This window comes from Ictidomys tridecemlineatus, chromosome 13 (assembly GCF_052094955.1).
Source record: "Ictidomys tridecemlineatus isolate mIctTri1 chromosome 13, mIctTri1.hap1, whole genome shotgun sequence".
Lineage (NCBI taxonomy): Eukaryota > Metazoa > Chordata > Mammalia > Rodentia > Sciuridae > Ictidomys > Ictidomys tridecemlineatus.
In genome coordinates, this window is record NC_135489.1 from 97,239,908 (window position 1) to 97,253,674 (window position 13,767).

The window sequence follows — 13,767 nt, forward strand, 5'->3', positions numbered from 1 at the left end:
CGGAAACTCACCAAGGTTCAAGGAAAATGTGTCTCTAGAGTGAGGAATTCGTTCTAAAAACATATTAGTCCCCTTCAGAAGAAGTCTGTCTGTCTTCATGTGTGTTCCAAACAGGGAGAGGGGATGATCATGGTGCTGAATAACAGTGACCACATCGAGAGAAAAACAGCTTTCTTCTCTCCAGAAAAGCACATTTAGAAACTTCAAAATTAACTTATTGAAAAAGCAGTTGCATGAAGGAGTACATATATAACGCAATGTTGGGCCTGACATATAGGAATGTGATATAACATCTTTGCCAATAATCGCACAAAGGGAGTGGGTTGCAGTAAATCTAGTTTGAGAAAACCTTAGATGGTAAAATAATAATTATACCATGTATTGTTGGGCTTGTAACGTTAATAGATACGGTATGTATGGCAATAATTCCTCACAGGGGAAAAAGAACAGAGCCACATAGGAGGGATGTTTTTGTAGATCACAAAAATTAAGCTAGTATAAATTTGAAGGTAATTCTGGCAAGATAAAAATGCTTGTGGAACAATCACTTAAAAAGATTCAAAGGCATAATGGAAAAATGATTAAAAAGAAAAAGGCAAAACAGAAGGTACTAGGGAATAAAGATAATCAACTTATGTGCACATGTATAAAAATGGTGTGATAAATCTCATGATTATGTACATAATGTACCAATAAAAAGATATAATGTGTTGATTAGAAAAAAATTAAAATGCTACATTATAAAATATTCACTTAATGCAAAGGTAAAGAAGGAATGGGGACCGAAAAAGACATGAGACATGTAAAATACAAAAAGGTAATACAGCAGATGTAAATCTAGTCATATCAATAATGATGGCATTAAATGTTAGTGAATGGATACAACAATGCAAAGATTATCAGAATATATAAGGAAAAATCATGATCTGACTAAATGCTGTCTGAAGGAGACATGTTTTAGATCCAAAGATACAAGCAAACTGAAAGCACAGGGCAGAAAGGGATGTATTATGCAAATAGCAGCCTTGAGAAAGCTTGAGTGGACATATTAATACTGGGCTTCAAAACAAAAATGTTACTACAGATGAAGAAGAACATTTAGTAAAAGGTCACCCTGTTAGAGGACATAGCAATCATAAACATATATGCACTCAATAACAGACCACCAAAATACATGAAGCAAAACTAACAGAAATGGGGAAAGAGAGACAAGTCAACAATAACAGTTAGACACTTCAATACCCTATTTTTAATAATGAGTAGAACAACGAGGCAGAAGACCAATGAGGAAATAGAAGACTTGAACAGCCCTAAAAACCAATTAGACCTATTTGGTATTTATGAAACACTCCATCCAACAATAGAATATACATTCTTCATATATGATTGCCAATTTGATATTTAGATAAAATGGAAAAATTCTTAGACAGGCACAAACTATCAAAACTGACACATGAAGAAATAGATAGCCTATTGAACTATAATGATGAAGAGAATTAGTACTCAAACTACCCGCCACCAAAAAGCTAGGACCAAATGGCTTCACTACTATAGCTTTGCCAAGAATCTAAGGAAGAATTCACCAATTCTTCACAAACTCTTCCAAGAAGTGAAAGACAAAACACTTCTAAACTCACTTTGTGAGTTCTGTAATACCCTGATAGCCAAAACCAGACAAAGATACCACAAATAATAATAATAAAACTCTACAGATTCCCTTATGCATATGGATGGGGAAAATCCTCAAAAAATACTGGCAAGCCAAATCTAGGAAATAATAATAAAAAGATTATACATCCATGCCCAAGTGGAATTTATTCCAGGAACGCAAGGGTTAACATCTGAAAATCAGTCAGCATAACACAGAAATTATAAGTCAAAGACACACAAAAAAATTGACATAGAAAATAATTTGACAAAACCCAACACTACATGTGTAAAAAGAAAGACTCAACAAACCAGAAGTAAAATGATTTTTTTTCAACCTGATAAAGGGTATACACAAAAATCCCAAAGCCAACATACTTAATTGTGAAAAATTAGATGTTTTCAGTCACAAGACAAGAGGTCTGCTCTTGCTACTTCTATTTATCATTGTAGTGGAACTTGTAGCTAAGGTAATCAGGTAATGCAGAGAATAAAAGGTATCCAAGCTGGAAAGGAAAAAACAAAACTCTATTTGCTGATAACAAGATCTTTACATAGAAAATTCTAAACTATCCATTAAAATATTAAAACCAATAAATGACTTCAGCACAAGTTTGTAGGATACAAAATCAATAGGCAGAAATCAATTATGTTTCCATACACTTGCAACAAATAGTCTGAAAATGAAATCGAGAACATTAGAGAACATTCATAAGAACTTTCTGAAATAAAATGCTGAGAAGTAAAATTAACAAAAGAAGTGCAAAACTTATACTCTGTAAACTAAAAATATTATTAAAAACTAAGAAATACATAAATAAATGGGAAGACATGTCTCTATTATGGTTTGGAAGACTTAATTGTTAAGACATCACTATTCCCCAAATTGATCTATAGATGCAATGTAATTTCCATCAGAATCACAACTGACCTCTTTGTAGACATTGACAAGTTATTCTAAAGCTCATATGGAACTGCTAGAAACCCCAAATAGCCAAACAACCCTGAAAAAGAATAATAAAGTGGATGGACTCACCTTTCCTGACTTAAAAACTTTCTGGAAAGCAATGGAAATCAATATTGTATGGTACTGTCCCAAGGATAGACATCCAGACCCAGTGAATCAATTTGAGAGTCCACAATACAATATACTTCAATGATCAACTGATTCTCAGTAGTGGTGCCAGCAATATTCAATAGGGAAAGAACAGTCTTATCAACAAATGACGGGAAGACAACTGAATATTCACAAGTAAAAGAATAAAGCTGAACCATTACATTACACTGTATATACGAATTAACATAAAACGAATCAAAGGCTTAAATGTAAGCACTAAAACTATAAATTCTTTGAAGAAAATATAGAGGTGAATCTTTGTGACCTTGGATTCGAGAAAAGACTCAGGTATAACATAAAAAAACCTGAGCACAAAAGAAAAGATAAAATTTTGTCAAAATTTAAAATTTTCATGCTTTAAAGGACAGCATCAAGAAAGTGAAAAGATTACCTGCAGGATGAGAAAATAAATAATGACAAGTTATATAACTGATAATGGACTTGTCTCTAGCATATATAAAGAACATTTAGAATGTAATAATAAAAGATAATTCAATTAAAACAAATGGGCAAAGGATCTAAATAGACTTTTCTGTAAGAAAGATATGGTCAGTAAGAAAATGAAGAGTTGCTCAACATTGTAACTAATCAGAAAAATGTGAATCAAAACCACAATGAGATCTAACTTCCTACTCACCAGGAGGGGTAGAATCATAAAGAGTGGTAAATTGTTGGAGAGCTTGTGGAGAAATCAAAGCCTTTATGTGGTGTCAGCTGGAGTGTAAATTGGGACAGTCACCTTGGAAAATTGTTGGGTAGTTTCTCAAAAAATAAAGAAAAGATGGAGTTTCTCAAGAAATAGTGTCTACCATATGACCTAGCAATTCCACTAGGAAAATGAAAATATAAGCTAACACTAACTATAAAAATATTTATAGCAGCATTATTACTAATAGCCAAAATGTGGAAACGACCTGAGCATTCATCAACAGACGAATAATAAAACAAAAAGTGATCTACCCATACAATGGATATTAATTATTTAACTATAAAAAGAAAATCATACAAATATATGCTAGAGGTTGGGTGAACCTGGAGAACATTATGCTGACTGAGAGAAGCTGGTCACAAAAGTTCACAGGTTACATTGTTATGGGCCAGGTTATATGGGCAATGACCAAACAGACCCATTTTACCCTGAGACTCCAAATCATGTAAGAAATGCTTCTCCCGTGGGCAAGCCCCGCCTCTGTGCCCATTAATAGTTACCCAGCATAGTATACTTGGCAACACAAAATAGCAATTCTTATACCATGTGAAATTGTTCTCTTTGGTTTCTATTTTTCTTGGGCAATGCACCTTATCAGAGATTGATTGTCTACACGTTAGTAACCATTCTCTAACTTGTTCTCAACTAGGGTCATTTTGACCCACTTCCCTTCTGCTGGCTTGCTGCTATGCCAACCTGGAAAGTCTTGTGGGAAATACCAGTGTACCCACTGCACTGTCTCACTCACTGCCCAATCCAGCTTCTGTACCTGCTTGCTTGCTGCTGCGTCAATCCAGATGTGGTTTTTGAATATCCTAAAATGCTCAGGCTCGGGGCTGTTCCTTGCAGAGACGGTAATGGGTCCTGTGGGGAGTAGTTGCGGGCCGGGGGGCTAAATAAAGACTTTTCAATTAGACACAACTAGGACTTGGTGTGTTTTCTGAGCGACCAGCCCCACAAGAATATTATTTTATTCATATTAAATTCCAGAATGGAAAACCTATAGGGATAGAAAATATTCCTAAAAGGTCTGTGTGAGTGAGGAGAATTGGAGGTCAGTGGGTTTTAGCTCAATCGGATGATGTTTCTTTTGATGGTGATAAAAATGTCCTAAGATTGACATTGGTGATGAATGCAAATATAAATGAATTTACTGAAAACCATTTTACTAAAAACCAAATATACTAAATACCCATTTTAAATGAGTATGCTATGTAGATTATATTTCCATAAAGTAACAGTAAAAAAAAAAATCTCTCTACCTCCCAGTTTACCAAAAATACAGGGAAAAAGAGACAAAGGAACAAATTAAATAATGTCACAAGGAAGCAACTGCCAACTGCAGGGTATTCTACAGACAAAAGTTTCAATTAAAAAAAGAATCACTGGTATAGAAGGAAAACAGAAGGAAAGCTGCCATACAATAGAATTGTGTCAAAAGACAACAAAATTCAAGTGCATACCACATTTGGATGCTGATTCCAACAAGTTCATGATAAAAGGAACACCTCTGAGACAACTACAAAAAATGAATATGGACTGGGTATTGGGTCACGCTGATGAGTTAGTTTTGTCGGATGAACAATGACGTTGTAGAACTGTGGGGAAGTTCTGCAGGTGAACACGCATGCTGAAGCTATCTACGGGAGACATGGCGAGGGGTAGGCTTTGTGCACACTACAGAATACTCTGTACATGCCCTCCTTTGTCTTCCTTTCTACTCTTTTTCTTTCTCGAATGATCAGTCCTAAAGGGAAGCAGGATATCCATGCTCTGGAGAGTGGAGGTAGCCACTCAGACCCACGTGGGGTTCAGACCGTAGGAGAGCGGGTGCCCAGGGTGGGGCGGACCAGCACAGGGTGCCCGAGGCCAAGGGGGGGGGAGGGGAAGGCTGCACAGCCAGCGTGGGATGTCCCAAGACGGAAGGGGACATCTAGGTGAGAGGGGGACGGGTGTGGGGTGTTAGAGCATGGATAGGGGACAGTGGGACAGGAGCAAGGGTCTCCCCGAGGAGGGGCTGCAGGCAAGACAGGAGAGGGCTTCCATACAGGGGCCTAGACAAAAAAAAAAGTCAAGCTGTCAGGGGTGATGGGATCAGGTAGCTCACTGCTGGGGACGGGGTTATAAATGGGGAAAAGGAACCATAATGAACCTGTGACATGGAATTGGAAGACTTGCTGAAAGTGACATAGAAATAAATTAATGCAGACTGTGTGTGGGAGATGGAGTAGGTGTATGTGTGAGGTGTGGGGGTGGGGTGGGGGGATGTATATGAGTGTGTACGTGGGTGCATGTGTGTCCGTGTGAGAGTGTTGCATGTATGTCCACGCACATGTGTGTGCAAGTGTACGCGCCCGCACTCTGTGCATCAGGAGACCAGGGCCAGCCACACCTCCTCTGGTCTGATAAGGGTCTCCCGCAGGCCCATGTGTGGAAGACCCGGCCCTCAGCCCGTGGTGCTGTTGGGAGATGTGGAAGCTTTAGGAGGAGGGGCTTAGAGGAGAGACCTCCAGTCACGGGGAGGGCGCCCTGGAAGGGGACATGGGGGCCCCTTCCTCTCTTCTTCTTTCCAGGCCACACTGGGTGAGCCCTGTCCTCTACCACCCACTCCCACCATGGTGTCTGCGGACTGAGCCCTGAGCCACGGGCCTCTGCTCCTTCGAGTTGATGATCTCAGGAACTTTGTCCTGGTGAAGGGAAGAGGGCCATCACCGTCCCCAGTGAGCACTCCTAGTGCCCAATCCCTATCTCTAACAGCCAGTGCCCTCCTGAAGGAGCAGGAGTGCTGGGAGGAAAGGCTGAGTGCAGAGAAGGATGGGCCCCCTGTGTCCTTTTGTTCTAGAAAGAAAGAGGTGCTCAAACAGCGACCAGGACAGAAGCCAGCTTGAAGAAGCCTCAGATTAGAGCCACCAAGGAGAACTGGAAACCAAGACCCACACTCACAAAATAACCAGTGGACGGAGCCGAAGGCTCGGTTAGGAGCTAGAGCAGGTCTCGGGACAGAGGGAGAGGAGTGAGTCCCCAGTGGGCAGCCTGGCAGACGCCTCCCGGAGTGTCCAGAATGAGCACCATCTGTCACTGCCAGCCAACGAGAGGCCCCAGAGGCCTCATTTCTGTGAGCAAGCAGCAGGGGGCATCACCTGGACCAGAGTGGGCATGCTGGCCAGCTTTTCGTTTCCTCAACAAAATATCTGAATTATCCTCTTAAAAGGAGGAAAGGTTTATCTTGGATCGTGGTGGCAGAGGGGCCAGTCCATGGCCACGTGACCCTGGTGGCCTTGGGGCCTGTGGTGAGGGAGCACACCACGGTGAGGGAACAGAGCTGCTCCCCTCCTTTGGTGGCCAGGGAGCAATGACCTCAGGAAGGGACGGGAGCCCAGCAGCCCCTGCCAGGGCCCCTCCCTGTGACCTCACTTCCTCCCACGAGGCCCCACCTCCTGAGGGCCCCACCTCCAACAGCACCAGAGGCTGGGGACAGGCCTTCAGCACCGGGGCCTCTAGGGGACACTCCTGCCCAAACCAGCAGCGAGGGGGCCACCAAAGAGCGCAGATTGAGAAGAGCCCCACGTGCAAGATTCTGCACAGAACCTTCTGGAATAAAGGACCATCCTGGCAACCACTGGGGAAGCAGGAGCGGGCTCCTGAGCATCAGGGGGTAGAGCTACATCCACGTGGACGCCTGGGTTTCCAGGGCTGCTCTGCAGCCGTGAAGGACCATGTCTTTGTGGGCACCCAAGGTTGACGAAGGACTGGGCCAAGTGGCTCTCCAAGGATGCCCAAGGAAAAAACAAAACTTTTGTCCTCTACTCTCAGAAAATATTCCACAGAGCCAAGGGGGTGAGATCCAGGAGAATCCCAAGGTCCAGCAGGACCGCCAGGCCCCCTGGACAGAGGAGGAAGTCCCGAGAGGCCACTGCCCAGGACTAAGGACAGAGAGAGGAAGAGAGAGAGGAAGGATCCACGTGTTTAAAGGCCCAAAACAACCACCTGACAGAGTAAAACTTGTCCAAAAGGGGAAGAAATAGAAGTGACGTGAATTTAGGTGGTCCCTGTGCAACATAAAGAAATGACACCTTAAATGGTTACATCAACGGATATGATAATTCAAGGAACGTGATATTAAGTTAGAAATAAGGACATATAACAAGTAAGCACACTCCTTTGGGACGGGGCAGGGTCCCTGTCAAGTGAACTTTCAGAGAAACCGCTGACCTTGTTTTCTCTCCGAAATGGGGGCAGGGTGAGGAGGGCAGGGTCGGGCTGTAGAGCTGTTCATTAAGTGCTTTCCTGCTACATCTTATTTGGGTGTAGTTTTGGTGTCACGTTGATAAAAATGTAAAAGGTATATTGCTGAGGTCATTTTGAAGGGCAAACACTCCATGTTCCTTCCTGCCTTCCACAGCCACCTGTCCAGTTTAGGGTTAATGGGTGGGGACGGGGGTTGACACGAGCCACCTCCCCAGCAAGGCCAGGTAACACACAGAGGTGTGTGAGCCGCCATGTAACACACAGAGGACTTGGTGTAAGTCAGGGCTGAAGCTGTGTTGGGTGAAGCTTCTGAGAATTCAGATTTTGCTTTTTCCTGCAGCACAGCCTAGTCTGCCTGAGACAAGGGGAACTTCAAAACAGCAAGGTATTAAGTGGAGGGGGTAGGGGACTTTTTAAAAAATGACATATCACTGGGCATGGTGGTGCACACCTGTAATCCCAGCAGTTTGGGAGGCTGAGGCAGGAGGATCACTAGTTCAAAGCCAGTCTCAGCAACTTAGTGAGGCCCTTTCTCAAAATAAAACATAAAAAGGACTGGGGATGTGGCTCAGTGGTTAAGGTCCCCCTTGGGTTCAATCCCTGATACCAAAAAGAAAAAACAAATGTGACGTATAATCATTGTACCAATTTATGGGGTACAATGTGATATTTTGATCCATGTACACATTGTATAATGATCAGATCAAGAAAATTAGCATGCCTATCACCTCTCATGTATCATTTCCTTATGGAAAAGCATTCGGAATCCTTTTTTCAGATATTTGAAATATACAATGCATTACTGTTAGCTAGTCACCCTGCTGTGCAGTAGAACCAGAATTTATCCCTCCCGGCTAACTGTGACTTTGTTCCCATTAGCCAAACTTTCCCCTTTCTCCCTCCCTTCCTCTTCCCAGCCTCTGGTCACCACGATTTTACTCTCTTCTACGAGATCAGTTTACTTGGATTCCTCACGAGTGAGATCACATGGTGTTTGTCTTAGTCGTAGATGGACACCATACCTGTATTTTATTCATTCGTTTTTATGCACTGCTGAGGATTGAACCCAGGGTTCACACGTGCTAGGCAAGGGCTCTACCATGGAGCTACAACCCTGGCCCCCAGAACCTGTTATTTTACTTGTGTGGGGGAGGGGTCTTTTTGATAATGGCCATTCTAACTGGGGTGAGATGATATTTCACTGTGGTTTTGCTTTGCATTTCCCTGATACTGAGTGATTTTGAGCATTTGTTTACACACCTGTTGGCCATTTGTGAGTCTTTTTTTTTTCTGAGAAATGTCTATTTAGGTCTTTTGTCTAATTTGTAATTGGACTTGTTTCCTACTGAGTTGAGATCTTTATGTAATCTGGGTATTATTATGAAGAGTTTGCAGGTTTTCTCACCCATTGTTGGGTTGTGTCTTCATTCTGTTGACTGCTTCCTTTGCCTTTTTTTTAATATCTATTTTTCAGTTGTACACAATACCTTTATTTTGTTTATTTATTTTTACGTGGTGCCGAGGATCGAACCCAGGGCTGTGCACATGCTAGGCAAGCGCTCTACTGCTGAGCCACAACCCCGGCCCTTCCTTTGCTTTTCATGTCGACACTGGCCCATTTGGGTGGGGTGCCTTTGCTATCTGTGATTTTGGAGGCTAATCTAAAGAATCCTGTTTTTTAAGTCACTCTCAGGATAAAAGAAAAATCTAGTAAATGTGGGAGTGTTGGACTGTGGCTGCTGTTTTGTGATCTAAAAGCCCCCGTGTGCCCTCTGACATGTGCAAGAACCTGAGACCGTGTGGATCAGGCCCAGCCACCTGTGTGGCCGCAGCACATCCAAATGGGAGCAGGGTGGCTGCCCTACTGTGCTGTCCTAAGGGATGAATCAATGGTGAGTGACTCGGAGGAGAGTTTCAGACACCCAGGCTGACTCTAGGATTCAGAAGATGTTGGAATTTTTTAAAAGGTGTGTATGGGGGGGCATTTCCAACTGCATCTCATCCAGTTTTGATGGACTCCAGTCACTGCACGTCCCACCTGCTATTTCAGGGCCAGTAGTTTCCACTCCTCACCAGGGACACTCAGAAGCTGCCACCGCTGGCCTCCTGGCCCAGGTTCCCAGTGACCGCGGCACACAGGGGAGGCTCCGGGGTTGGTCGACACTGGAGTAAATTTAGATGCAGAACTGCTTTGCCGCCTTCCGTCTCTGAGTAATCCGTTCTGCCAAGTTCCCTCCTTTATAGTCAGGGACCGGCCAATTACCATGAAAATCAGATGAATAAATATTGAAGAGAATGTGCTCAGCGTCTATTTTGGTGTCTTCACAGCAAGGAAGCGATGCTACATTTTTAATTAAGTCTTTCATTTCCATTTCCTTTCCATCTAACGCCATCCTCCATAGGATCAATTTAACTCCATAATCAGACCCAGATAAAAGCTCCCCCAAAGAAAGGCCATTAGTAGGTTTGACTTAACCAATGTTCTCAGTGGTGCCACACGTTTCTCCTCCAAAATTAAAATACATGAAAACTTTTAGTCATGGCTTCTGTGGACACCTGGCTTAACCATGTTACTCCAATTCTATTTCCTCATTTTCTACATCATCTTGAAACTGGTTTGTGAATTTATGATAAACGCATTATTAGTCGTGCATATCTCTCTCTCTAAGTTATTCTTCGGCCCTTTAAAGACTGAACGGAAAAACGTAATCATCTTTGTTCTATATGATGACATATTTAGCTGGATTTTCACATTTGTGTTTTTTAATAACCTAGATTTTCAAGTGAAGTATGTAGATTCTCATAGAATTGCTTGAGTATTTTCTCTTCTATTTTCTTTAGTTAACCACAACGGAATTATTAGATGACCTAAGCGGGTAGAAAGAACCCTGGGCTGGTTCTAGTTAGAAAAATCTTGCTTGTAAATCTACATCTGTAGTAAGATGCGACCCTCATGCCCCTGTACACATACATCACTGTAACTCCCTGGATTCTCAACTACTAACCAGGAAAAGCCCAAGTTGATCAAGCATTTATCAAATGATTATTGAACACCTATTGTGCGCCAGAGACCATTCCAGTTGCTGGGGGTGGACAATAAACAAAGCCACTACCCTGATCAAGATCAGAGGCTACAGGAAGCAGAGAGGCAAATAAATAAGCAAATTAATAAATGGGCACCAATGCTTGCTTGCCATAAATGCATTAAAGCCCAAACAAATCAGAACAAAGAAACAGGAAGCACACAGGGAAGTAAATCCATCAGGGAAGAGTCTCCAGATAAGCCACCTCTGATTTGGAGAAAGTCCGGCCCGCTCTAGGAAGCAAGTGTGGCCCCGTGATCTTGACACCCAAACCAGATGAACACACACAGGCGCCAAAGCAGTGAAGACAGTTGAGAGGGACGTCACGTCAGAGTCTTCAAAAAATCCTAAAGAAAATATGAGGTATCCAAATCCAACAGGGAAGGCAGGTTTAGGATAGGGTGCAACATCAGAAAGACCTCCCTGTGGCATTCTTAGATGGATGGATTTAAGAAAAACATCACCCTATTATCTCAAAAGATGCTGAAGAAGTATTGGATGAAGTTCAATACCTACATATGATAAGAGTTATTAGGTAAATAATATGTGTAAGTTCCACCAAAGCAGAGATGTTTCTATTTAAATTGGTTCACAGATACAGACCAGGTGCCAAAAGTTGATGTCTGGAGTTGGTAGTTATTCCGTGCGCACATTTGTTAAATGAATGAATGAATGAATGAATTCCTTTGGGTTGGGAAGAACAGGCCGCTAAAGGGCTACGGCAAACATCCCTAAGGGAAGAAAACTGCAAAACATTTCCTTGCAGGTGGGGTCAGACAAGGGTGCCCCCTCCTGACTAATGTTCATGGCTGTACCTAGCCAGGGTGGTAGATCAGGGGCCAGGATGGGCCCTGGAAAGCAAGAGACAAGACTCCCAGTATCTGCAAAGACTGAGTGCCAGGGAGCCTGCCAGAATCAGCAAAATCTCTAGGCACCAGATCCCTCCACATTCCTCTTCCTACAGCAGTCATTGTTAAGAAAATGTAACTGAAAATAACATACTACTTACAACAGGGACTAAAACTAGACACTTCAGAAATAACTAACAAGCCAAGTGCAGTGGTACACACTTGTAATCCACAAGTTCAAAGCCAGCCTCCATAAGGTAGTGAGGCCCAAAGCAACACAGCGAGATCCTGTCTCTAAATAAAATATAGAAATAAAGAGGAGTGGGATGTGGCTCAGTGATTAAGCAGCCCCGGGCTCAATCCCTGGTACCAACAAACAAACAAAAAAACCAAACAAAGGGAACACAAGAACTTTCTAGATAGACTTTTAAAACTCTCTCAAAGGATATCTTAAAAGTCTGAGTAAGTGGTTCATCACATCATGGGGTGATGATCTAGTATGGAAAACTGGCTGTTCTTTGCCAAAATAATCTATACATGTAGCGTAAGTCCTATCAAGATCCCAGCATGTATTGTGGGTGACGGATTTTACAAACAAAGAAGAATGAATGTTTGAGAGCATGCTTGGACCGTTCTGATAAAGGAAAGTCAAGAGAAGGACTCACACCACCAGATATTAAGACAGCTGCCAAGTCCTAACAATGAAAAGAGCACAGTTCTTACACAGGAATAAACAGTCAGGTCGACAGAATGAAGAATCCAGAAATAGACCCAGGATGTCAAGAACTCAGTACGTTATAGAAGGAGAAGGAACTTTGGTATGGTGGAGAGACAATGAATAGTTTGGTAAATGGCAAGCAAAAAAAAAAAAATGGACTTACTATAATGAAGACTTAAAAATTTAGGGTTTCCTATCTCATATCATATTCAAAAGTATTTCCCATTGAAATTAAACCTAACTGTGAACAACAAAACTATAAGGCTAGAAGAAGAGAGATAGAAAAAAAATATATAGAACACAGTGCCTTTGTGATTTGTGGGTGAGTAAAAATTTAAAACTCAAAAACATTAATCCCAGGGGTAAAATTTGGTGGATTCAGCATTCCAAAGAAAGACTTCTATTTGATGAAGAACCTCACAGGCAAAATGATCAAATAAGCAAAGAAGAAGAAGGAAGGAGAAGAAGAAGAAGAGGAGGAGGCGGCACAAGGAAATTCTACTGCTGAAAAACTCAAAAAGAAAGTCAAAAGAAAAGTATGGGAACAAGAGCGTAGCACTTACAGGAGACAGACCTGTTGTTCTTGGCTAATGATATGCAATCAAAGAATGGCACCTCTGGCCAAGAACTAGGACTTTATCCTACCAATTAGCAAAACTAGACAGACGCGACCTAGGAAGACTGAGTTATGGACTGAGGATGTAGGGTCCCCCCCACCAGGGGTGCACCTCAGCAGCCCAGCTCATCTGGAAGCAAATGCAAACCCTGGTGAAATTAAATATGTATTTCCTGTGACCCAAACTTGCACCCCTGGCATATGCCCCAGAGACACTATCCCTGGGATAGAGAGAAACACGCATGAGGGTCTGCAGCAGCTTATACCACCTTCTCCAGAGAATTTAGAGGGACTCCAAATGTGCCTCTGAAGGTCCCCAGGCAATCCCCCAAAGTGATGATCCAATACACAGAAAGCACCATCGATGCAACTCAAGAACTTGAGAGGAAGGAAGGAAATGAAAGAAGATCTGTGGAACACCATGTTTATAAATTTCTAAAAGACGTGAACACAAAATATATATTTTTATAGATGACATCTATATAAAAAATTACTACAGAAAACAGACCTGGAAGGAAATGGTGACATTTATTATGTTCCATGCCTGGGAGGTGGTTGTCTTGGTGGAAGAGAAAGAGGAATTATGCAAACAGATGTTTCAAGAATGCTGAGAGCTGAGGTACAGGGCCCCTTGAGTGACCCCCAGTCCACCTGCACCCGCCTACACACAGAGGATGTGTTCACGTCCAGATGAAGACTGAAGCTTCGCTCCTACCTGTCGGTCACTTAAATAATTCTACCTTGCTTTTTGTTTTCACTGCATAAGAAGTTTTAAACAACA

At 42.3% G+C, this 13,767-nt stretch overlaps 1 protein-coding gene across 2 annotated transcripts in view; it reads right to left on the reverse strand.

Annotated features, from left to right (window-relative positions):
- The window catches only part of Shc3 (SHC adaptor protein 3), a 173,248-nt gene that overhangs the window by 17,006 nt on the left and 142,475 nt on the right, over positions 1-13,767 (reverse strand). The window lies entirely within an intron of this gene.